A 26510-nucleotide genomic window follows, 5' to 3' on the forward strand; every position below is an offset into this window, starting at 1 on the left:
GATTCCCTAAGTGATCACCTTCCCACTTTCATTCGACACACTCCTTCCATTCGACACACTCCTTCCTCTCTTCAGTTACAGCATAAGTATATCTTAACCTGCAACCTCAAAAACTTCAACCCTCAGTCCTTGTCCAATAGCCTAAAACAGATGAATTGGAACCCATTAAAAACTGTTCCTCTTGACGATGCCATTACGTACTTCAACACTACTTTCATTAATCAGCTAAATTCCCTTTCCCCACCCAGAACAAAAAGAGCAAAATCCATTACTGCCCCATGGCTCTCCAAAGAAACACTAACCCTCATGCATACCTGTGACAAATCATGGAAACTCGACTAACAATATAGAACACCCAATTCCCTTACTGAATATAAACAACTCCATAATAGAGTTAAAAAATAAATTGCTTCTGACCACAAATCCTACTACTCCAAGCTCCAAAATAACCACAAATCTAACCCCAAAATATTTTGGAAAAGTTTCTCTAACCTCCTCAGTCCTGGCAGAAAAGACAACCCCTAGCCTGAGCCCAGCTCTCCAGACCATATCATGGCCTCCAAATTTAACTACTTCATAGATTCTATAGCCAAGCTAACCACGTCATTCCCTGAGAACCCCACCACTCCTATTACCCATAACCCCTCTCTCTCTTCATAGATTCTATAGCCAAGTTTACCACGTCATTCCCTGAGAACCCCACCACTCCTATTACCCATAACCCCTCTCTCTCTTCATAGATTCTATAGCCAAGTTTACCACGTCATTCCCTCAGAACCCCACCACTCCTATTACCCATAACCCCTCTCTCTCTTCATAGAGTCTATAGCCAAGTTTACCACGTCATTCCCTCAGAACCCCACCACTTCTATTACCCATAACCCCTCTCTCTCTTCATAGATTCTATAGCCAAGTTTACCACGTCATTCCCTCAGAACACCACCACTCCTATTACCCATAACCCCTCTCTCTCCTCATAGATTCTATAGCCAAGTTTACCACGTCATTCCCTCAGAGCCCCACCACTCCTATTACCCATAACCCCTCTCTCTCTTCCACATACACTTCTCTTTACTCTCTCTTCTCCTTTACACCGATCCCAGTCTCAACTATAAAAAACTCCTCCAAAAACTAAAACCATGTTCCAATGCCCTTTTGACAACCTTCCTGCTAACTTCCTTAAGTTGGCTGCAGATGGCATAGCACTGTCCTCATCTGTATCCTAATAAACTGTTCAGTCCAAGAATCCTACATACCCCTCCTCTGGAAAAAAGCCTTCATCATTTCCTAACACAAAGGAGACAACAACACCGACATCCCAAATTTCTGCCCTATAGCCATCCTTTCCCCTATCTAAAAACTTCTTGTGAAATGTAATCACCTTCAACTCCTACCCTACCTTTTAGACAACCACCTACTCACTCCTACACAATACGGCTTTAGACATGGATATAGGACTACCAACAGCCCTACTATCCTTTCTTGAAAATATTAACTGTCCCTGTGATTCTGGCAATATTGTATCTGCTCTTCTATTAGACATTTCTAATGCCTTTAATACAATCTCTCATATCCTATTTTTATCTGAGATCTCTCATTTTAATCTGTCTCCCTCCTCTTTAAATTGGTTTTCCAGTTATCTCTCTGATAGACAGCAAGCCGCCAAATGGAATAACTGTACCTTGCCCTATCTTAATGTGCCAACTGGTGTCCCACAAGGATCAATCCTGGGCCCACTCCTATTTAATATCTTCATAAATGACGTCCATCACTGCATCCCTAATGCCAAACTTGTCCAATACACAGATGATTCAAACATGTGTTCCACTGAATCTCTTTCTAAATGCATGCATATAACACAAATTTCCTTCAACAGTACTGAAATATGGATGCAAAATAATCACTTAGCTTTTAATGCATTCAAAACCAAAATCATGATCTTTATCCCTTCTAAAAATACCAAAATAGACTCAAATTCCTTCTCTATAGCAAGTCAAAATAATACCCCTGTCAAATTAGTTTCCCGTACCAAGCTGCTAGGTGTCCTTATTGGCCAAATTAGTCTCACGTACCAAGCTGCTAGGTGTCCTTATTGGCAGAATTAGTCTCCCGTACCAAGCTGCTAGGTGTCCTTATTGGCCGAATTAGTCTCCCATACCAAGCTGCTAGGTGTCCTTATTGGCCGAATTAGTCTCCTGTACCAAGCTGCTAGGTGTCCTTATTGGCTGAATTAGTTTCCCGTACCAAGTTGCTAGGTGTCCTTATTGGCCGAATTAGTCTCCCGTACCAAGCTGCTAGGTGTCCTTATTGGCCGAATTAGCATCCTGTACCAAGCTGCTAGGTGTCCTTATTGGCCGAATTAGTCTGCCGTACCAAGCAGCTAGGTGTCGTCCTTGGCCGAATTAGTCTCCCGTACCAAGCTGCTAGGTGCCCTTATTGATGATCAATTAAAATCTGACATCCACCTCCAAACCAATATTAAAAAAAAAAAACACCAGAAACTAGGAATGCTTTACTGCCACAAGTGCTTCCTTTCTTCTGCAACTAAACTTACCCTCTCTACTACATACTTCCTACCATCTCTCATGTACGGAGCTCCCCCCTCCTTACCAGTCTGCAAGTCACCTTCAAAACTAAACTGGGATCCTGTTACAACATTTCCAAGTTTGCTACCAGCTCAAAATCCTCATCCCACCACTGTGACTCCTTACACTCCCTGAACTGGCTAGAACTCTCAAACTATCTCTTATATCCAATTCTCTACTGCTCATAAACTCACGTTCAATCCTTCTCTATGCCCCTCCCTTTCCTCCATCCTCACTATGCACCTTTCGGATTGAACCCTTAGATCTTATAACCAAAACCCCCTTGAAGTACACAAACCATCACATAGCTCTGGACAACTTCTTCTATCTTTCTCCCTTGCATGTAAATGAAACTTACTTCCTCCCCAAATCCGTACTACACAAACTCTTTCTTCTTTCTTGCTCCATTTGTATCTCTCCTCTACTGGGAATGCTCCTGCTCCCACCCCGTATAAACCTCCTTACTACTGCTCTTACTCTTCGTCCTACTAACATACCCCAGCTTAGGCCGGCATCCTGCCTGCCACATAGACATAATGTACATTCTCTCTTTAGGAAGATTTTATGCTGCTTGTGTATCTTAACTATTCTACAACATTATGTATTATCACTGACTTTTGTTTTTTTAAGCAAACTGTATTAATTCTTTGTATTATCTATTTTTTTTTATCTATTTTTGATTTTTCTATTGCAACTGCTACTGTACTTGTGAACATTTGTTTACACTTTTTATTGTGGATCTTTTCTCCCTGGGCCTCCATTGAAAAAAGGGCTCACCTGGCCCAATGGACTCCCCAGGTCAACAAACTGCAAATAATAAAAAATAAATAAATAAAAATAAAATATCCCTCTGAGATCTGTGTGTCAAGTCATTCACTCCCACATACAGCATTACCTTACCATACTTGCAGTTGTCAAGAGTTAGGGTCCTTAGAGCCCTTGTAATCAGAGATCCTGGGGTCTGAAAGATAACTTACTGTAACTCCATGTCCAGCCTTGTGAATCATGAGTCAGGTTGTCTTACAACAGAGTCACCCCTCACTAAACAATTTCTATTGATGCTGTGGTCCACAGTGACAGATTCCGGGTGTTTTTGCTCAGGGTGATTCTTTATGGGAGATGTGTATGAGGAAGATGAGAGATCAGATTTTTGCTGAGACAATCTTTTGATTTCTATGAAGCTTTGCGGTGATTGTTTTACAACTTCTGCATAAGACATTTTGGCATAACTAGTATAGGATTGTGTTGTAGGTTGGATAAAGATCACAGGGAAAGTTTTACAGGCGAGACAGAAGCTTCCAACAGAAGTGAAACAAGAAGACTGGGCTTCAGTTTTGTCCACTGCATATGTGTTTAGAGGATTAAACATTGCTTTCAAAATGGAAGAACTTCTACCAAAGACAGACTTATAGTAAGGCAGGAACTCATGAGCCACCAATTTTAAAAGACCAGCATTGATTTTCTTAGTGGACACTGTTCTGATGCTAATAAATGCAATGGGTGGGCAATTGTATTTACATAGCATAAGAGGAGAGTCTTCACAAAATTATACTTAATGTGCTTCCTCAAAACAGCCAGTAAATGGAGTGGGGGCACTATGTCATCAAATTATCATAAGGGGCAGAGAATGAGAGATGAACTTAGATCTTTACATGATTGTCCTGGAACTGCCTTAAGCCAAGCATGATTCATGTACTTGTCTGACTGTCACTCACTACATAAAGAAACTCGGGTTTAATATCAAGTACTTCCAAATAATCTGATTTCCATAACCATCAGCTCAGACTAAAATTTGACACTGTATTTTTAGTGCAAGACCCTTCTTCTGACTAAAGAATCTGCTGAATATTTCTTTTGGCATATCAGATAAATACATTCAGATACGTGTATATATAAATTTGCATGTGTGTATTTAGTCAGGTTTACTTGAGCAGACCAAAATTCCATTAAACTAAATTTTACTTAACCGAAATGAAAACTTAGTTTAAAGAATTTTCACATCACCATAATTTTAATCTAGGAAAGGAGACAGTTGGCCAACATAAACACACCGAAGCATGTCAAACCTACCCAAGTAGGGAGCTTCACCCCCCCCAACTAAATATGCCAACTCTGAGATTGCACTGTAGTGGGGAAAAGGGCAAATTTCCCCATGTTGGCCAAATGCCTCCATTCCCGAATTACAATTCAGGTGGTGTGAAAGTTTGTTAAAATAGGGTTTCGGTACTGTCATCTTGGTTAAGTAAAATTCAATTTAATGGAATTTCAGTCTACTCAGAAGGATCCATATAGTCACAGCAGACTTGGAAGATATGTCATTCAGTAAAATGGTCCTTTGGTGGAACCAGAGGGTTCAAAGATCAGTCTTGTAATGGGATGGCCACTAGGTAGAGCTGATCTGATCGTAAGACAAGCAGAACATCCATAAAAATATAACAGAAGGTGACAATAGATATATTTTAGTGTTACTGTCAAGGGATTATGGAGAGATGCAGGTGGGAGTCTGATGCCTAGGGAAGGGCCTGTCCAAGAGGGTTATACAGGTGGTAATTTGATATACAGGTAAGTCTCAGCTCAAGAGATGAATCTCACAGACTTAAGAAGGACAGAATGTAGTAGCAGAAAGGCTAGGAGATCTGAAGGAAGACAGGTTCCTGTCAATCCATTGTCAGCACTTTTCTTGAGTGCTGTAGAATTGACAGGAAAAGAGCAAAATGACTTTTGCCAACAGTGGGGTTTTCTTTTTTCTCCACTGTTGTACTCTCGCAGAGTAAGAATATTTAAGTTCAGGGGTGATGGGAGTGTCACATCCACATGGGGTTCCTGGGGGGCTTACCCCCCACTTCAAAAATGCTTATCACTGAGGTTTGGCAAAATTCACTTTACCCTTTTTCTGTCGATCAGACAGTACTCAATGAAAGTCATGTCAAAGGATCAACATGTATCCAGGAAGACAACCTGTGACAAAGCCAGAGACACAGGCAAGAGCAGTCTGTACACTCAGTATAAAAGAGACATGCAAGGAATGTCTGTACACATAGCATAACATTTTTAGGCAAGGATTGTCTGTACACAGCAAAAATGAAACAGGCAAAGAATGTTTGTACACATAGCATAAACATGACAGGCAAGGAATGTTTGTGTACATAGCATAAACGTGACAGGCAAGGAACGTTTGTGCACACAGCATAAACGTGACAGGCAAGGAACGCTTGTGCACATAGCATGAAGGTGACAGGCAAGGAACATTTGTGCACATAGCATAAAGGTAACAGGCAAGGAACGTTTGTGCACATAGCATAAAGGTGACAGGCAAGGAACATTTGTGCACATAGCATAAAGGTGATAGGCAAGGAACATTTGTGCACATAGCATAAAGGTGACAGGCAAGGAATGTTTGTGCACATAGCATAAACGAGACATGCAAGGAATGTTTGTGCACATAGCATAAATAAGACAGGCAAGGAACATTTGTGCACATAGCATAACCGAGACAGGCAAGGAACGTTTGTGCACATAGCATAACAGAGACAGGCAAGGAACATTTGTGCACATAGCATAACTGACACAGGCAAGGAACGTTTGTGCACATAGCATAACCAAGACAGGCAAGGAACGTTTGTGCACATAGCATAACCGAGACAGGCAAGGATTGTTTGTGCACATAGCATAACCAAGACAGGCAAGGATTGTTTGTGCACACAGCATTAATGAGATTGACACAAACTGAGTTATTGAACTTTAGTGAATTATTTAAGTTCTGTCATTTAAGTCTGATTATTATCTAAAAACATTTCAAAAAGATATCAAGCTTGTATATTGCTATGACAAGTTTACAATCAATGTATAATTTAGTTTATTAATGCAGACTTCGAGTTTTCAGTGAGAATGAAAAACTAATACATTTGGCTTAAGCAAAGAAATGAAGGTAATAAACCATTTGGATGACTTGTGTGTGCTTAATGGAGCCTAAAGACTCAATATATATATATATATATATATATATATATATATATATATATATATATATATATATATATATACATACTGCGTATGTGTGCATGCAATTTCATTTATTCTCTTTTCAGTTAGCAGGTGAGCAGGATGGCCACACACACACCTTTTGCAGGCATGACTCGGGCTGATTCGAGCAGTTTAGTATAAACTAATTACAAGAATACATCAGAATCATATGTGAGTACAACATGAAAATGAATTTTAGAGGTGAAGAATATGGTGCTCAGACAGCAGTCCAGATTCAGTAACTTACACTAAGTGTACACCATACTGAGTGACTAGACAACACAAGTATAACTCCTGTGACAACCCTGCACTGCCCAGTAATCAAGGAGCCTCAATCCTCACCACTAGCACCAGTGAGGGATGTGCACAGTGGGAGGATGACAAATACACATACAGTAAAGTGCCATTTCCCTTAAGAGCAGACAGAGATCAGTCAGTCTGGGGCTGATTTCTCCCTCTTTCTCCAGATCCACAATAACACTCCCCACTGGCACAGCTATATGGTTAAGATCTCAGCTGACGGGGTTGAGCCAAACTTCCAGCACCCTCTCTGTCCAATCAGTGTTTCGTGCCCCTGTCCAAGAAGTTGACACACACACACAATTTGAGATTTCATTTATATACAAGAAAAATGAAACTCCTGGGGAAGGCTGGCACAGGTTTACTAGCTATGCCCCTTTCTACCCAGACTATAAGGTAGTTATCACTGCCACCAACCCCTCTTTATCAGCTACTATAAAGGTGCTTACAAAGGGTAACCAGTCCTACTATGTAATGTTACAATTATCCAAATGGTAAGTGTGACCAAGACCAAGGCTATTTAGGAGTGAGCTGTACAGTGTCACCAAATACATATGAAAGCACTTTAAGAGATTAAATATCTCTAAACAAACCAGCCACAAGGACAGGTTTATATATATTTAAGAATAAATAAAAGAAAAAGACAATACTCGAACACAGTAATTGCAGAGTTCAGGATCACAAGCAATCTTTTAAAACAACATTGCAGGTCAGTCTCAAATGAATACAAAAAACATCTAAAGTAATCTTTACTATATTCCTATCTATATCTAAGAGAACTTACTGTACTCTAGTTATTTACTATTAGCAAGGCAACTGCAGATGTAGTGCTGATGATGAGTGTTTCTAGGTCCAAGACAAGACTCTGAGAGAGTTCTTAAATTACTATCAAACATTACTGCTGGGTCAACTTGGATGACATCACTCTGTCACCTGCCTTCAGTTCCCAGGCTAACAGATATCAACATAATTTTATCATTTCCATGTAAGAAGTACATATCTCTCAGATATGTAGCTGCTAGGAAGCAATAAAACACTTTACATTTTAAACCTAGTAATTAAAATTACTTTCAAGACAATAGAAAAACTTCTAGCTCTAGACATTGTGTCAGCTTGCTGCACTGAAACTGAGAGATAACACAATTGTAAAACATTTTTATTCCAACTTATTTTCTTCAAGTTTTGCAAGTTAACTCTGTATGTTCCAGCTTCTACTATTAAAACATACATTTGCACAGGTATATAGCTTATATACATTTCTGTACTTTTCCAGTAGGGTACACTGTGGTTACATTCTTGAACATCAGTATATAACATACAGTTCTGTATAAATCATAGCAATATTCACAAATGACATAGAATTATTTACAAAATTCCAGCTAGGTGAACTGACAGCATCAGAACTACTACCTTCTTCCTCCTAATTTTAGTTTTCCTACCGCTCTTTTTGCAACTTTAAATATTGGGGGGGGGTTAATAAAGGTTACCACAATGTGTAGACTGCATTTATGCATAGAGTAATCTTTCTTAGTGAATAGAAAGCACAAAGGTGTGATAGGGATTTTCTTCAATATAGACTGTGTATAATTAGTGTAGGTTCATAGCCAAGTACTAGGCTAGCAGCCCTTGTGGGCCATTTTAAGCCTATCCAATTTCCCTCAAAGATGAGAGTCAAACCCCATACCATGTGTCTCTGAGGTAAACACCCTAACCATTATGCCAACCCTCCCACCCATGCATTAGGCATTCATGAATCCAGTCCAATGTATATGTATAATGTGTACAATATAACACTTTATAATAAGCAAAGAATAATTTTAGATATTTTAAATAATATATAAAAAAATATGATTGCATAATGCCAAACATCTGTACTGATACACTACATAGGCATGTGCCCTTTTTCAGCCAAAACAAATTGCTAATTTTTTTCTGCCACGCAAGTAAAGCTTTATACCCTCACACAAGGCTTATTGAAGCTTTTTTACATCAAGCAGTTCTGCAGCCTTGTGATTACAACAATCATAGCAGTGATGTGTGAAATGTGCTTAGTGGAGAAGCACAAAATTGTGGCAATGTAAGCTGCACTTTCATGGTAGATAGGAAAAGGATGCCATGGAATGTACATTAATACATGCACACACACACACACACACACACACACACACACACAGGCAGACACACACACACAGGCAGACACACACACACACACACACACACACACACACACACACACACACACACACACACACACACACACACACACACACACACACACATACACATACACACACACACATACACACACACACACATAGTGGTATTAAAAAGTCATTAAAAGGCTTTGGCAGACAAATGGATAGTTGTCTGATATTATGGCATGTAGAGTTGTAAGGAAGGCATGCAGGAACATAGCAGGAGGACAAGACAGGAAGGAGGCAGTGTTGTTACTATCAAAAATGCATGACGACTCTAGGACATTGACTGTAACTCATAGTGGGAATATGGAAGGTACCCCAGTCAGTGCAACAACTGGTATAAAACACTCACTAAACTAGGAGGTTGGACCTGGCGTACTTCTTAATTTGCACCTGAAGAAAGCACTTGTTTTTTTCCCCAGAAAACCCAGGCTGCAGGTGAAAAGTGTGTGCACTGAATAAAATATTTAGTTCCAGCTTCTTTTTTCTACAACCTATGAACTTAAATAATATGCAAGCAAGATGGGTAGAAAACAATTTTACAGATAAAAATCTTCAAGAAATTCTTAAGACACGTAATTCAGAAATCTACAAAAAAATATACACCTGTTATATTAATTTGTTGTGAATACGATCTTCATCCTGCATTTGTCAATAACAATAAGAAAATAACATGAAGATGACAGATGAAATTAACATCTAATACTATAAATTTCAGCTAGCAAATCATGCAGATGTTTATATCAAATACCAACAGGAAAACACATTTCTTGGACTCCTTTTCAGTTTTTCAAACATAGACCTAAGACCTGAGGCAGATCTGCACTCTTGTAGGTCACTGATTACAAGTTGCAGTTTGACATAAAGGGTTTCACCTTTCCAGCTGTACCAAACATTTTAATATAAATACACAGAGGTCCAGTATTTAGATCTGAAGCAGCTGTAGTGTCAGTTCAAAGCACTTAACAGGACATGGTACCAGGCAAACAGTGGTTCTGGAAATGCAAGTACACAGCCTGTCACACAGGTGTGTTTATACTTTATTTTAAGTGATAGAATGGCCATATCTAGCATGGCCCAACAGCATCACCAGGAACACATCTGAGATTCAGGGGAGTATCTTGTACTGTGTATTTTTTTTTTGGCTGGAGAACAGTTATCTGAATGCAGAAGTAAATTTCCATTTCTGCCATCTACGAAGGGAAATCCTAACACAACTGTCATTGCATTTTCAGTGAGGGGTTATGATAGTAAGGAAGGACCTTTTACTAGAATATACACAAAACAGCCCTATATATATATATATATATATATATATATATGTTTTAGTGTGTAAATTTCATCTGGTGGCTCCACCCATGAAAAGTCTACATTTTTCTAATTGTTTTTAAGTCACTGCTAGAAATCTTCTGTCGTGGTTCTTTAAATCATACATTTCCACCCTAGAAATCTCCAATTCTCAAAAGATATTTCTGACAATCAGGGTTTATCATAGGGTGCATTGGTCTTCTGCAGTAATGTGTTTCCCTGAAAGATTTCTTTCCTTTTGAATCTGAGACATGAATCTAGAGAACCCAGTATACACCCATGAGACAGACACCCCTCCCCAATACTGGCAAAGTTTTTTTTGACTACTGAAGGGAAATAAACCAGAAATCCATTACTGTTGCTCACTGTGGTATTTTTTTTTCTTTTTGCACAGGTTAGGTCCTACCCAAAAAGTGTCATTGCCACTTAGGCTGGGTCTGAATGAGGCCTGGCTCTTGGAATGGTTCCCCCAGTCACAAGGATGGACATACCCAGAGTCCTATCCTCTCATTCAGCCTGGCAGCTACACTTCTCTGACCACCATCACAGCTAGAGAAGGGGCTCAATCCACCCAGCACATCATAACACCCTCCTTGTGAAAGGTGAGCAAGTATAACCCCCCCCCCCCCATTATCAGCTCCAACAGGAACCTGAGTCAGGAATCTTACTCACGCCCATCTGCTTCATAGGCAGGGCTTTAACCCACAAAGCCAGCTGAAATTATAGAATTCTTAAAAGATAAAATGTGGATAATCTGAATATAAAGACCCCACTACGTGCGTGCACCCCCCCCCCACACATACACACACACTGAAGCACACACTTGCAACCAGTTCAGACTCCCATGTCACTTTATCAGAATTAACTGTTTTGATACAACTCGCTGGAAATTATTTGTGTAATGTGACTGTAGTTCTAAACTTTGTAATTTGTGATGCAGTTTTATACCTGTGCAGGCATGCCAATCAACCTACCAAAAGATCATCATCTAACTTCCGGAACCATCTCATCAAATTAAGAAAAAGAATACATAAAAAGCACAGCAACAAAATGCTGCTAAATGCTGCAGAAGAAGAGAATGCTAAAGAGCCGACAAAATGTGACTCGGATACAAGATCTGTTGTCGCAGTGCTGAAAATAGGTAGGTAAATAAATAAATAAAATGCATATCTCATTAGAAATTGAGTCATAAAGCCTACTGCTCTGTCTCTAAAATAAACATGGCATCTCTGAATAAGTGAAAAACATATACACACATACAAACATATTGTCCCTGTATCATTTCAAAGCACAATACTTTATTTCCTTGTCAAAAACATGCAAAGACCAAGAACTTTGAAAAACACATACTTGCTCCAACCAATGCTATGCCATCTGGTGTAATGCTAAAAAGAGGTCAGTCATGAAAATAGGGTAGTGGCTGAAATACCCCTTGCGGTTAGGTTAGAATTTATGGAACTAACCTAACTTTAGGGGTAACTTAGCCCCCACTCCAACAGCAAGGTTAGCATCACTAAGTCAAATATCACCTACCCATAGAGTCCTTGGACTTCTGTTTAAGGTAAACTTGAGTTTTAGCTGGTTAAATTGTTATCCTGATGCAGAGAAGAGAAAGGGACCTGAAAAGACTAATAGTACAATATACAATACATACCACACAACAGCCATATGGGTGGGGGGTAGCATCAACAGAGACCCTAAAATTCTATCAACTGCAAAGACAAAATTACTTATTTAGAGGGAAAAATGAAAATTACAGTTAAATACTATTCTAGATTTTAATGAAGTGAAGTACTGGTTGCTGTGATCTGTTTTGTAAACGTTTTTTCTTTGATTTCAGTGCTGGTATTTGTAACCCAGTTCATTTAAGCCCCCTATCATAAATTCTGCAACTACAATTTCTTAGAAATGACACTGTGGTCACAGTGCCTTACTTTTTAGACCAGATTCACTGTCAAAATGGCATACTGACTAATCTAGGAAGGAAGGGAGGAGTTACTGAAATAACCGATGACATCTGACTCATCTCCACCATATGCTTTCAATATTCAGAGCCATATTCAAGTATTTACTAGACCAGTAACTGTGACCACAGCATGTGCCATTTAACAGTCATCTTCTGGTACTCGCTGACAGTTGCTGATGGGTCCATCATTCAAACAGCATGCCCTGCCATTAGATTTCTTCAGCCTGTTTTGTTTAAAAGCTTTTCAACATCACAATCCAAGCACAAATGCTCCGGCAAATGTGCTGTCAAAATGTGTGCCATGGTAAAAGTTAAGTCAGCAATTTATTAGTAGTTCTGCTGTGTGCAAAGTAACCCATTTGTATACACTACACTCTTTGTAGAATGAAGATATGCCCTTTCTGTGATATTGTTCAGTTACTATGTAAAATAAATCAATTTAACACAATCTTATTAATTTAAATGTCTTTATAATACAATTAGTGCATACAACAGGGCAGTGCTAATGCCATTTGGTAACAAATGCCATTTATAAGACAGAACATGTAGGATGACCGTCAGTTCCATCAGTAGTAGTCATACTTTGTGATATTGTCAATAGATGGGCAATGTGAGAAAATTTATCTCATGCAAGTGAACTCTAACACCCACATTTTCTCATGTTTCAGGCCCTGATAGCAACTGGTTAAATATCAATAGTGCCACATGGATTTTAAATAAAAAAAAAACATACTGACATATCTGTGCATTATTTTCTAGCAGAACTAGGGTAAACACAGCAAAAATAAATTTGGAAAACTGCCATAGGACAAGCATAGTGAAGGCAGTTCTCCTCTGGCCTTAGCCATACGAAGGAACACATCTCACCATAAGCAGATGGACATTTTTGTACCACCACAAAAAGAACACACTAGAGGTGCACAAACAATGGAAGCTCTGTTTGTACCCAAGCAGCAGTTCAAAGGTTTTTAAAACACAAGTCCTTCAGTTGGTAATTCTGAATTTGTTCTATTCTCATTGTATATAACATCAATTAAAAAATATGGTGAAATTAAAAATAATTCTGTAAGTAATGTGGATAGCTCACCCACTGTATTGCTATTTTGCTGCAAGTGCTTTACGTGCAATTTTATTCACTCTGTAGTCTTGTCATTTTGTTTTAATGTCGTGCTAACTTACTCTCTGTTGCTCACTTGAACCCAGGTCATGGTTGAAATGTGTCACCTGACAAGTTCACCTAGCTGTTAAACCAAATTCAATAAATAAATAAGTAAATTAACATACAACAAAGTGTGATAAGGGTACAACCCTCATAAAATTGGCCACTAGTAATGGTACTGGCTTGTGTTTTGTTTTATGAGCATACAGATAGGTCACTTAAAATTTCAGAGGAATCAATTAATTCAACTTATTTGAACATGTTCAGCAATTTAAACAGCTAAAATCACTGGAACTTATCATATATTTAAATTAAAATTTTGGATGAAGCATTTATAGCAGGGAACAGCCGTTCAGAAGAAATGTTGTGCTTATTATCTCCTGATTGTGAAGGAGGACATTTCTGTCTCACAACTATTCGTCAATTCTCTTATCATCAAGATGTTCTCTTGACTGTTTTAACTTGAGATTCTTGTGATCATGAAATCTTACACAAAAAGTATGAAACCAGGCTTAGAATAAATCACTTGAAGTGATGTAATGTGGCTTTCCTTCTGATATACTGCAACATTTTGTTACGCTACTGATGTAGTATGGCTTTCCCTCTGATATACTGCAACATTCTGTTACACTACTGATGTAGAATGGCTTTCCCTCTGATATACTGCAACATTTTGTTACACTACTGATGTAGAATGGCTTTCCCTCTGATATACTGCAACATTTTGTTACACTACTGATGTAGAATGGCTTTCCCTCTGATATACTGCAACATTTTGTTACACTACTGATGTAGAATGGCTTTCCTTCTAATATACTGCAACATTTTGTTACACTACTGATGTAGTATGGCTTTCCCTCTAATATACTGCAACATTTTGTTACACTACTGATGTAGTATGGCTTTCCCTCTGATATACTGCAACATTTTGTTACACTACTGATGTAGTACATTAGATTTCCTTAAATATTCTGATGCAACTGCAGACAATATTTTAATGTAATAAATTAAAATGTGTAGAGTTTGTGCATAGAACAAGATAAAAAATGCAGAAACTGTGGCAGAATTGCAGGTGTTAGTTTCCAGTGGCCCTAGTCAATGATAATGCCTGCAAACAGCGGTCAACCGCAGTGGGACCCACAACTCCCAAACTGGGGGCATGCTACTTTTATCTCCTAATTTTGGAAGGCCACAGATGATTTACAACAAATTCTGGAAAATTAAGAGAAGTCAGTGAATGCACTTTCAGTGAACGTTACTCAGTAAATGAATGAATCAATGTATCAGCATTTTAAAATTCACAAAATATTAAAAATAAATTCTGTACTGTGTTCCATATAGTACTACTTAGCATATGCACCTTTTTAAGACCTGGATTGACTACTTATTTTTGTAACAATAGACACTTGTTATATATCAGTTACAGTATCAATCATTTTATTTTCCCCAAAACAGGAAAAATAATTCAGGGAATAATCTCATCTTGGATTTTTTTTAAATATTAGCAAAAATGTTATAATTAAATTAAGATTTGATGCTCATAGGTTCATAGGTGTGTACTAGGCTAACTGCCCTGGGGTCTTTAAAAACCTAGCTCATAGAAGTGCCCTGACATCGTGCTGCCCAACGTTAGTTCCTGGTGCCTCTATCAAGTACAGCCACTGGAGTGATCCCCCGAGTGAACTTTCTGTTACCCATCCACTCATTAAGATTTGTCTTGAAGAGGGCCAGTGAGGTGCTCTGCTTGACATGCATGGGAAGTCTATTCCATAGCATGGGCAGTCTCTGGGTTATAAACCTGTCCCTCCAGCACATTCTGTTGATTGTGGTAATGAGGTTGAGGTCCTCGGAGCATGTGGTGTGGAGGGATTGGGATTTCTTTAGATGTAGCATTTCTAACAGAGCTGGGTTAGACATGGCTTTGTAAGTCAAGCAGAGATCACCTCTTAGTAGACAATATGAGGCAGAGAATAGCTGATGTTTTTTGTGTCTGTCCATGTAGGACATGTGTTTGAGACCTAGGATCCTCCTTGTGAGGTAGTTTTGTGGCCTTTCCAGCTGTTGCATGTGTCTAGTGAGGTGCATGCCAAATGGGGCATTATACTCAATGACTGGCCTAATGAGGGAAGAGTAGAGAGAGATGATGATCTCTGTTTTCAACATAGTGAGGTCTTATCTTTGTTATTAACAGATTGGTAGCAGGTCATTGTTTTGTAGTGCACCCTATAAAATATGTATGGATTTTGTATTATTTATTGGGGCTCATAGATTCCTAGGCATTTACTAAGCATGCAGTCAATACCTCTACTGAGGAGCTTCACCCAATTTCCCAATTATCCCAAAGGAGGTCAAGATAAGCTCGCAGGTTAAAGACAACCACAGAGCCTTGTCCAGCTATGTCTAAAATGTCAAAGGCAGCACACAGCAGTATGATGAACTTGTGGTCAATGGTGCCACCTTCACTAAGCAGAGACACATAGGGAATTTTGCTGACTGACTGACATATTCAGCTCAAACTTCACTCTCCCCCTGCCTCCACCATAAAATACCTACTAGAATAACCTTCCCAACCATTAACAGGGAGCAGGCTCTGACAGCAATTGCTAAGGCCAAAAACACAGCCTCAGTGGGCCCAACAACATCTGAGGATGTCTCTTAAATACCTTGAAACATGACCTATTGGGATAGGCATTGTACCATGAGAATGGAGAACTGCAACAGTTAGCCCACTTCACAAACACATTAACTGACCCCAGAAACTATGTTAGCCTGACTTATGTAATATGCAAAGCCATGGAATGAGTTACCATTGAAATGATCAGCAAAGACATAGGCAATCTTCAAATACTGGACACAAACAGGTTTGGCTTGGTCAAGGGAAGGTCATACCAATTAAACCTGGTGGCCTTCTCTGACAGGATCACCAGGGCAATGAATGAGGGGAAATGATGCAGACTGCCCACCTGAACCCGGCTAAGGCATTTAGTACAATACCCCACTCAGGTATAGATGACAAACTCACTGAACTAGGCATAAACCCCTAAAAACCTGCTGGTTTGCCAGATGGCTTACAGACAGGACCCAGGATGTCAGGACTGGTAATACCACGTCCATTAAGAGACTGGTCACCAGTGGGGTACCTAAGGGCTCCATATTGAGACTGCTCCTATCTGAAATCTACTTCTTGGAGATAAAAGCTAATCTAAAGGGCCTTTGTCTGACCAAGTTTGCAGATGACTGCAAATTGGGAGCTATCATAGAATGAGGGTCTAACACAGACAAATGACTGGTGCCAAAGTCTTGGACTAAAACTCTATGCCAAGAAATGCATTACAGTGCCTTTTGATAAAACTGCCACCCAATTATTCCATTGATAAGATACGCCTAAGAGATGACTCAGTTGTCAGGGATCTGGGAACATATGTAGACAGTAATCTGGCCTTTGACCAACATGTGGCCAAGGTAATAATAAAATCATTCCATGTTACCCAACTTCTAAGAAAGGGCATGACATCCAGGTCCAAGGAAGTCAGATTGCCAGTTTATTTGCCCCTTATCAAACCCATCACTGAGTAAAGTGTTCCCTTCCACATGTATCTGACCGGACACATACAACAATTAGAACAATCAAAAAAGTTCCTTAACAGGAGAATCCAGGGTATAAATATTGTCATATATGGATTGCCTTAAAGCTCTATCACTATATTCTGTCTTCTACAGGTTACTGAGAGGTGATCTATGCCTGACATACAAGGCATCCTTGGGTTCAGCTCTAATGGACCATTTGCACATCCACAAAATCAACAGCATGAAAACCACTAGATCAAAGGATTTAAGTTTTGCTTGTGACATAAAAAAGACATGGTCACAAGATGTGTGTCTCGGGGATCCCCATGTTCTGGAACAGAGTCCTCATCCATGTGAAGCAGAGTCCATCCCTAACCCTGTTTAAGTGTAACCTTGACAAATGGATGAGAAATCAAAAATTAATTCCAGGTTTGGCCCTGTGTCTCTGATACATAGAAGCAGACAGTACTGCCCAAACTAACATACCCCCCGTAACTTTTAGAAACGTCATAACATGTCCCCTCATAATAAATGCCCATGATACATAGGAACACAATTGGATTGGATGGAATAGCTAGGCTTATAAAGGCTCTGGTGGTTGTTAGACTAGTATATAACTACGAACCTATTACTGTCTGGTTAAAAGTCTCGCTCAAGGTCACACAGTAGGCAAATAAAGGCTGAGGGAATCAGACCCTGGCCCACAAGAAATAACTTGTTAATGGCTCATAGCCTTGATCTTCTACACTAACTGCCAAACTCCAAGACCACAAGCATTTGACCCATGCTTGATATCTTGATCTCTTTGATGGCCATCTGAGTTCCTCTCACAGGTTCATAGGTCAGTACTAAGTTATCTGCCATTGTGGGTCATTTCAAGCCTAGCCAAATTTTCTAACCCAGAGGTAAGAATCAAACCCTGTTCCTTCTGTCTACCTTAACCATTATACAAACCCCCCAGTCATCTCATTAAAACAATGTTGTTACAGCAATTGTGCTCTACTACCTAACCCGCCTTTTTCTGTGAACCATGGTTAGGAATGGGGTAATCTACAAGTGTAGTACCTCGCAGGATGCCCCAAACACGCCTCTAGCCCTGTGGAGGCAGCAGCAGCATGATTATTCAACAGTGCGCGGACTGCAAGTTAATTAATATTCAGCATCTGTGCAGATAGCAACCCAAATGACATTAATGTAATGTTGTATTAGGGACATAAAATTTCATTCAGTACCAAAAAGGAAATGTTTTATCAGGGACATTAAAACTAAAATGTGTGCATTAAATCACCTTTCAGTCAGTCAGTCGGGCAGAGTTCACAAAATTTCTCGAAAAGATACAGCTACATTTTAATGGCTTTAAGGATTGGTGCTTGCAAGGCAACGGGGGTGTGTGTGGGGCACGGCGTCCCCACAGGGGAGTGCAGGGGGGCTTGCCCCCCTGAAAAAGGAGAAAAAGTAGAATTTATCAGAGGATGGAGTTTGTTGAGTCCCTGAATATTTAGCAGTTTATACAAACTGACATGAATTAACATGCCTGTCAGTCTTCCTCGATATCCCCACCCATTCGGTGTGCCAGTCAATGACTGCATGCTCAAGGCTGCGCAGAACTAAGTGCAAGGTACTACACTTGTAGATTACCAAGAATGGAAGGTGGTGGTGGTGGTTGTGGGGCAGCTATTATTAGTGCTAACTGTCAATGAGGATGTTTTGCTTCCCTCAGGGATGCAGTCATCCTGGGCATGAATCAGCAGTCTTCCCTCAGCTGTCCTGAACCTCATTATCAGTACATACTCAGACATTATAGCAAGCATGCCCTGCGAAACATAATTACCAATATGTTGGTAAGAATACTGTGCACATGTTGGCTGGTCTCTTTCCTGTAACCAGTGAAAAGATAACATTAGAATCAGGTGGTCACCAGCCAAATGTTGTCTAGCAATAATATTTTATTAAGCGCTTTCATCCTATTAGGACTTCATCAGATCATACTATTTTGATGAAGTCCTAACAACATGAGAAAAGCATTTAATAAAAAATGTATTGCTTGACAACATTTGGCTGGTGACTCACCTGATTCTAACGTTATCTTTTTGATGGTTACTGGTCTTGTTTGGCAACATTTTTACCACTATCTTGGGTTCCTGGTCTTTTACCTGCCTAACTAGTGATAAGAATATAACAGTCCATCCCCTGCCATCCCTTCCAGGACCAGAAAAGACTGCATGTTTTCACTCATTCGGCCTGGTCTATATGCTGGCATTTTGGTGCCTTGGACTTCATTCTGAATCTATGTTCTTTGTGGTCACAGACAGATGTGACTCTTTGGCACTTAATTCATTTGGACGGAAAAAATGCATATGGTAGCCCATACAGTGGTCAGCAAGAAAAATTTGTTGCATATTCCTTCTAATCACTATTGTCTCCAATTAAAGGCTAATGAGAGACTGTCTTTAAATATGTAATATTTACTAGAAGTCAACGTCCTTTCAGAACTATGATGCCTTAGTCTTTGAAATGCACCTCCTTTCCAAAAAAAGAAAATTGTTACTGTTGCTACCTTGAACTATTAATGTCATATGGAATCTGCTGCTCCTGGTTACAATGTTCCTGATCAGTAATACTAAATCTCTCCTTTCTTCCTCCTCTACCTCAGGATAGCTCAGATAGCACTCAAGGATCTCTATCCATACAGTATTGTATTTATGTTCGCTTTGCTGCTCAGTATCCAGTCACTTATGTCTTACTGCCCAAGACACGTCTAGTTGTTTCAGTTTCTGTGAAATAGCACAATCTTTCTATACACACCATTCTGTTTAGACCACTGCTTCTCAACATTTAAATACTATATTGTTTTTGACCACTGAATTTCTTGTATGTAGCTATCTAGTGTCTGTTAATTTGTGACTCTAGCAATATCTCCATATTCATTTTTGTAACTATTGTGGAGCTTTTCTCCCTGGGCCTCCTGCTACAAAACAGCATTACCAAAATCCCTGCTGCTACAAAGCAACAATATCTCAGTCTGTACTGCTCCAGACAGCAATACAACTGTCTAAAGCCCATAATACTATGGAACAGCCCTGCCCCGATCCCTACGGCTATGCAACTGCAGCATTTGAGTCCATACAGCTACAGAAAGCAGTGTCAGAGAATCCAGAGAACCAGTTGTTATAAAACACTACTACCAAATTCCTTACAGGTACACAACCAAAGTCAAGAAGTTACTACTGCTGAGATGTCTGTTCTTCCAAAGGAGCACAGTAAGAACAGTACCATATTAGTTCCCTACCGCTCTGGAACAGCAATAACAAAGTTTACCAACAGCAGCTAGTAACAGCACCAGAAAAGTCCTCCTAATGTTACAGGCAACAGTACCAAAGTTCATACTGCTATGGAAATGTAGCAACTAAGTGCAACTGTTATCACAAAACAGCAACCGATAACCTACTGCTATGGAACTGCAGTATCAAGCTCCCTAATGCTACTTACAGCAGAGCCAAACTTCCCACTGGTAAAGGCAGCAGTGTCAAGCTCCATACTGCTACAAACAGCAGTGCCACATTCTTACCTGCTACAGAGAGTAGTGGCCTACTCTCCACTAATGCAGACAGCAGTGCCAAGCTGCACACTGCTACAGACATCAGTGCCAAGCTGCGCACTGCTTCAGATGGCAGTGCCAAGCTGTGCACTGCTACAGATCGTAGTGCCAAGCTGCGCACTGCTACAGATGGCAGTGCCAAGCTGCACACTGCTACAGATGGCAGTGCCAAGCTGTGCACTGCTACAGACAGCAGTGCTAAGCTGCACACTGAAGCAGGCAGCAGTGCTAAGCTGCGCACTGCTACAGACAGCAATGCTATATTCTGACCTACTACAGATAGCAGTGACCTACTCTCCACTAATGCAGACAGCAGTGCCAATCTGTAAACTGCTACAGGCAGAAGTGCCAAGCTGCACACTGCTACAGGCAGCAGTGCCATATTCTCCACTCCTACAGTTAGCAGTGTCACACTCCCACTGCTATATAAAACAATACCATACTTTCCATTGTTACAGCCAGCACTGCCAAGTTCCCCACTTCTACATACAGCAGTGCCGTACTACACATCATTACAGTCAGCAGTGCCAAGCTACTGACTGCTAAATACAGCAGCATCATATTCTCCACTGCTACAGACAACAGTGCCATGCTCTCTGCTGCTGCACACAACAGTGCCATGCTCTCTGCTGCTACATAAAACAGTGCTGTACTTTCCACTGTTACAGACAGTAGTGTTAAGCTCTCCACTGCTACAAACAGCAGCGCTATAATCGCATTTGTTACACTCAGCAGTGTCAAGCTCCCCAACACTACATTCAGCAGTGTCATACTCTCCACTGCTACAGCCAGCAGTTTCTAAGCTCCCTAGAGCAACATTCAGCAGTGCTGTATTCTTCATTGTTGCAGTCAGCAGTGCCAGGCTCCTGACTGCTACATACAATGGTGCCAAGCTTCCCCCTGCTACATACAACACTGCCAAGCTCCCCAGGGACTACATACAGCAGTGCCACACTCTCCAGTATTGCATTCAGCTGTGCCAAAAATCTCCAGTGCTACATACAGCAGTGCTGTACTCTCCATTGTTACATTTAGCAGTGCCAGGCTCCCCGCTGCTACATACAACAGTGCTATACTCTCCACTGTTACAGACAGTACTGCAAAAGTCTCTACCACTAAAGACAACAGAGTCAAATTCTCAGCTGTCATAGACAACAGTGCTGATGTCTGTGCTTCTACAAATAAAAGTGCCAGAGTATCTGCTACTGCATACAACAGTAATAAACTCCTAACTGTTACAGAATGTAGTACTACACTGCTACTTGTTTGTGACGTTCCATTTACAAGTTAAATTAGGCTTCTCAGTGATGCCTCACAGAAACCTATCAGTTTTTAGGTCCTTTTTTTCCCATTTGATGTAGTGTCCATGTCAAAAATTAAACTGGGCTCCTTACAGTATCTCATACCCTTTCTAGATTCAAAGGCACAATCCTGTGATCACAGGCCTGACAGTAAATATACTTTAACAACATCCTCCAAAATCTTGACATTAGCTTAAAAACTTAGTTCTGAAAAAACAAATCTGTGCATATATACACAGATGTGCATACTTATATATCTATATATATTAGATATCTATATCTTCTGGGGCAGGTTTCTCCCGGCACATCAGTGTAGGGTGCTGTACACCCCCCTGCCCATTACTGACTATTCTTAACTTAAGGTTACAGAGCTATGGAAGTAAGGGTAACACAGAGGCTCATGTGTAAGCAGAAAGTGCAGTGATCTGCAGCATGAGTGAAACAATATTTCTTAGTGGCTGTGCATATACATCCAAGAAGGGCCTGTAACCATGACAATAAAATCTATCAGTGCTCAGTAGCTGAGCACACACACAACTGGGGCCTGTAATAGTGACACTCAGATCTTACTGTGCTTGGCAGATGTGCAAACACATAGAAGTAGGACCTGTACCAGAGATGCTGAGGTCTGTCAATGCATAGTGTCCAGGTATACACATACAAGTAGGGCCTATAACAGAGATGCTGAGATCTGTCAATGCGTAGTGCCCAGGTATACACATATAAGTAGGGCCTATAACAGAGATGCTGAGATCTGTCAATGTGTAGTGCCCAGGTATACACATACAAGTAGGGCCTATAACAGAGATGCTGAGATCTGTCATTGCGTAGTGCCCAGGTATACACATACAAGTAGGGCCTATAACAGAGATGCTGAGATCTGTCAATGCATAGTGCCCAGGTATGCACATACAAGTAGGGCCTATAACAGAGATGCTGAGATCTGTCAATGCATAGTGCCCAGGTATACACATACAAGTAGGGCCTATAACAGAGATGCTGAGGTCTGTCAGTGCGTAGTGCCCAGGTATACACATACAAGTATGGCCTATAATAGAGATGCTGAGATCTGTCAATGCGTAGTGCCCAGGTATACACATACAAGTAGGGCCTATAACAGAGATGCTGAGATCTGTCATTGCGTAGTGCCCAGATATACACATACAAGTAGGGCCTATAACAGAGATGCTGAGATCTGTCATTGCGTAGTGCCCAGGTATACACATACAAGTAGGGCCTATAACAGAGATGCTGAGATCTGTCAATGCATAGTGCCCAGGTATACACATACAAGTAGGGCCTATAACAGAGATGCTGAGATCTGTCAATGCTTAGTGCCCAGGTATACACATACAAGTAGGGCCTATAACAGAGATGCTGAGATCTGTCAATGCTTGGTGCCCAGGTATACACATACAAGTAGGGCCTATAACAGAGATGCTGAGATCTGTCAATTCTTGGTGCCCAGGTATACACATACAAGTAGGGCCTATAACAGAGATGCTGAGATCTGTCAATGCATAGTGCCCAGGTATACACATACAAGTAGGGCCTATAACAGAGATGCTGAGATCTGTCAATGCGTAGTGCCCAGGTATACACATACAAGTAGGGCCTGTAACAGAGATGCTGAGATTTGTCAATGCGTAGTGCCCAGGTATACACATACAAGTAGGGCCTGTAACAGAGATGCTGAGATCTGTCAATGCGTAGTACCTAGGTATACACATACAAGCAGGGCCTATAACAGAGATGCTGAGATCTGTCAATGCTTAGTGCCCAGGTATACACATACAAGTAGGGCCTATAACAGAGATGCTGAGATCTGTCAATGCTTAGTGCCCAGGTATACACATACAAGTAGGACCTATAACAGAGTTGCTGAGATCTGTCAATGCGTAGTGCCCAAGTATACACATACAAGTAGGGCTTATAACAGAGATGCTGAGATCTGTCAATGCTTAGTGCCCAGGTATACACATACAAGTAGGGCCTATAACAGAGATGCTGAGATCTGTCAATGCTTAGTGCCCAGGTATACACATACAAGTAGGACCTATAACAGAGTTGCTGAGATCTGTCAATGCGTAGTGCCCAAGTATACACATACAAGTAGGGCCTATAACAGAGATGCTGAGATCTGTCAATGCTTAGTGCCCAGGTATACACATACAAGTAGGGCCTATAACAGAGATGCTGAGATCTGTCAATGCTTAGTGCCCAGGTATACACATACAAGTAGGACCTGTAACAGAGATGCTGAGATCTGTCAATGCTTAGTGCCCAGGTATACACATACAAGTAGGGCCTATAACAGAGATGCTGAGATCTGTCAATGCTTAGTGCCCAGGTATACACATACAAGTAGGGCCTATAACAGAGTTGCTGAGATCTGTCAATGCGTAGTGCCCAGGTATACACATACAAGTAGGGCCTATAACAGAGTTGCTGAGATCTGTCAATGCGTAGTGCCCAAGTATATACACGCAAGTAGGGCCTGAAATAGTGAGATCTTTTGATGCTTAGTAGCTGAGCATATACATACAAGTCGGGGCTGTAATAGTGACACTGAGATCTTGCAATGCTTAGTGGCTGTGATTTACACATGTACAGACTGTAACAGTGACACTGAGATCTTTCAGTGCTTAGTGGCTGAACAAATACACACCAAAAATGGGCTTATAATAGTAACATATTTTGATGCTTAGTGGATGAGCATATACACACAGGTAGGGGCTGTAATACCAACATTAAAATCTTTCAATGTTTACCGGTTAAGCAGGGGCAGTAATAGTGGCAGTGAGATCTGCAAAGCATTAAACGTGTTCCATTTAGGTCACTGAACTGTAATTATTTGGATTTCAGGATTTTTGACACTGGAGATAATGTGTGTGGTCTTAGGCTTACATCCAAACTACGGATTTCTATAAAACAGTAGAAGCCCAGCCAGTTTAACGTTGCTAAATGTTGGTAAACATGTACTCACAGGAGCTAAACAGTGGAGCTGTGTTTTGCGTTACAATTAACATCACTAGCAAGAAAAGCAAATGCAAAGGATGGGACTCAAACACAGCCCTACTCATACGTCTGAATATGACAAACTGCCTCACAGCTCAGTGTTCACAGCCCTACTCATACGTCTGAATATGACAAAATGCCTCACAGCTCAGTGTTCACAACCCTACTCATACGTCTGAATATGACAAACTGCCTCACAGCTCAGTGTTTAACAAGTTGCATACATATGGAACTTTGCTGAGTTATTGTCCAAGTATACAACTGTACCTACACTTAACAGTTCATGTATTACATTACTTCTGTTTTGTGCTATGAAGAAGTAGAGTGTTTTGTGGATTCTGTACTTGTGCAGAAGCCATTCTCAGCTGAAAACAAGCTCTGCAAATCTGAATTCACATACCCAACAACATAACTAAGTAACTTACAGGAAAACATATAACAGACACAACACGTGTTGAGACACTATGTATAACGGTTTTGTAAGACACAGTGCATAACAGTGTTGTAAGACGTATATAACAGTGTTGTAATTTCAGCACTAGCAAGGTGTTTTCATTTTGTTCCATAATAATAACCAGCACTACCACATCAACCACCAGGTATGCTATGGATAATATGGAAGATTCATAACTAAGAACCTTTTTACTTCAGACTGAGGCCTTTTCAAGCTTAGGACATATTGAACAGATGTCATGAACAAGACTATAGCAGGGGTGAATTATCTGACCTACTTCTGCTCCTCGCTATGAACAGAAAGTGATTCAGAACTTGAAATTAATTATGCAGAGAGTTGATAATATTCTCAATCTGTCAGGGCATCATACAGGATGTTCAGCTTTACCAAGAGAATATGGGACTCCATCTAAATCTCTGCACACACTAAAATGTCACCATCTGGGATGCTGTGTGTCCCTCATCCCACAGCACTACCAAAAACATAACACTCCTGGTTTGGTACCCTTTGGAATGGTATCTGTTCACAGTGTCACCAGACAGGTAATAATTTGGCTGAATAATTGGTTTACTATTGAAATCCTGAAATGGATGTGTTCTAGTGATCACGTATAGAAAAAAAATACTGAAAATAAAAACATCAGACAGGCAACAATAACGAAACCAGTAATGTCGACCCATCCCATTCAACAAAGTTGACATTACCCAGCATACCTTTTCTTCCAGTCACTCCCAAGTAATGTTTTGCAGGGGGACAACCCCCCCCCTGCACCCCCATGAGCATGGCTGTGATCCCCCACACCCCTAACTATATATACAAACTCCAAGATCGCAGTACAGCGAGGAAATGTGTACATTTCCCAATCCCCATTGTACCGCAATCTCCAGCTAGAACACTGACCACACAGCATCAAATGCACACTACAATTCACTGTTGTGGAGCTGACCATTTTTAGTTTGACCTTCCGTGAACTGGAAATTAGCCTTTTTACTATTCCCAGTTCATGTGAATGCCATCCGACATTTCAGTAGTA

General features: G+C 40.4%; 1 protein-coding gene across 1 annotated transcript in view; it reads right to left on the reverse strand.

Annotated features, from left to right (window-relative positions):
• LOC122806230 (copine-8-like) overlaps positions 1-26510 on the reverse strand; it is a 4689459-nt gene that overhangs the window by 1173697 nt on the left and 3489252 nt on the right. The window lies entirely within an intron of this gene.

Source organism: Protopterus annectens, chromosome 7.part0, assembly GCF_019279795.1.
Source record: "Protopterus annectens isolate FY-2018-M chromosome 7.part0, PAN1.0, whole genome shotgun sequence".
NCBI classification, from domain to species: domain Eukaryota; kingdom Metazoa; phylum Chordata; order Ceratodontiformes; family Protopteridae; genus Protopterus; species Protopterus annectens.